This window comes from Leishmania panamensis, assembly GCF_000755165.1.
Source record: "Leishmania panamensis strain MHOM/PA/94/PSC-1 chromosome 27 sequence".
Lineage (NCBI taxonomy): Eukaryota > Euglenozoa > Kinetoplastea > Trypanosomatida > Trypanosomatidae > Leishmania > Leishmania panamensis.
This window is the reverse complement of record NC_025873.1, coordinates 745,963-746,972: the sequence shown is the minus strand read 5'-3', so window position 1 is coordinate 746,972 and position 1,010 is coordinate 745,963.

Below are 1,010 nucleotides of genomic sequence, written 5' to 3'. Positions count from 1 at the left end.
TCGCGCGCTAGCATGACTAGCTCAGAGGTGCGCCCGCATATGATCTTTAGTTGTCGTCGTAACTGTGGTGACTGTGCCTGTTGTTTTTTTGTTTTTGATGTCGTTAGATGTCCACCCGGAGGCTCGAAAGACGGTAACACTGCCCACTCTTGTCTTTGTTGGGTAGCGTTTCCCTCCCTCTGCCCATGTCTCTTTTCTCGCACGCGTGCGTCGCGACTTCTCTCGCACATATCGCTGAGGCATCGACGCTGAGCCGGTAGGCGACGGTCAGTCTAAATCGAGCGGCCCACGCGTGCCAGTGACCCCCACGCGCGCAGACAGAGAAAGGGAGAGAGAGAGACGGTGCGAAAAGAGGGAGGCTCTCTCTCTTTCTCTCACCCCCCAATTCTGGGTGATCTCGGCGTCTTCTGTTTTTTTTTTTTCGAATGCTCGTCTTGTGTTCCGGTTCTCTCATGGGGTGGCTCTCCGCCCTCCCAGCTTGCCCTGCATACCAGGCGCTTTCCCTTGGCACCCCGTAGGTGCCTTTCCACACGCAAACGCATGAACATCATGTGGCATTGACCACCTCTGCACAGATGGGCATCCATTTCACATCCCAAACGAAAAAAAAAACGACGACGAAAGACAACGATTCGGCTCCCCACGGCGGGCGCACCATTCCCCGCTACCCCCCCACCGCCGCTTCGCGCCGCTTGGTTAAGTAAAGCGCGTGCCGCGCCACTGCAACTGGACACCACTGCCACGCCTCATTTCAGTGGCGTCTTGGTGCAGTGCTTTCCTCTTCACCTCGAGGCTCTCCGCGTTAGTGCCGCTGCCGCCGTGTCTTGCGCTGTCACTGGCTTTATCGTTCCCCATCACCCCAATCTTTCCCAATCCCGTCCCTCTTCCCCGTCTCGCGCCGCGCGCAGAACTTCAGTACCCCATCAGCGACGCCTCTGTGACTTTACTCAACGTTTTCTAAGCAAACTAGCAAACAAGAAACCAGGGAGAATACGGCCCATCATAGCAGA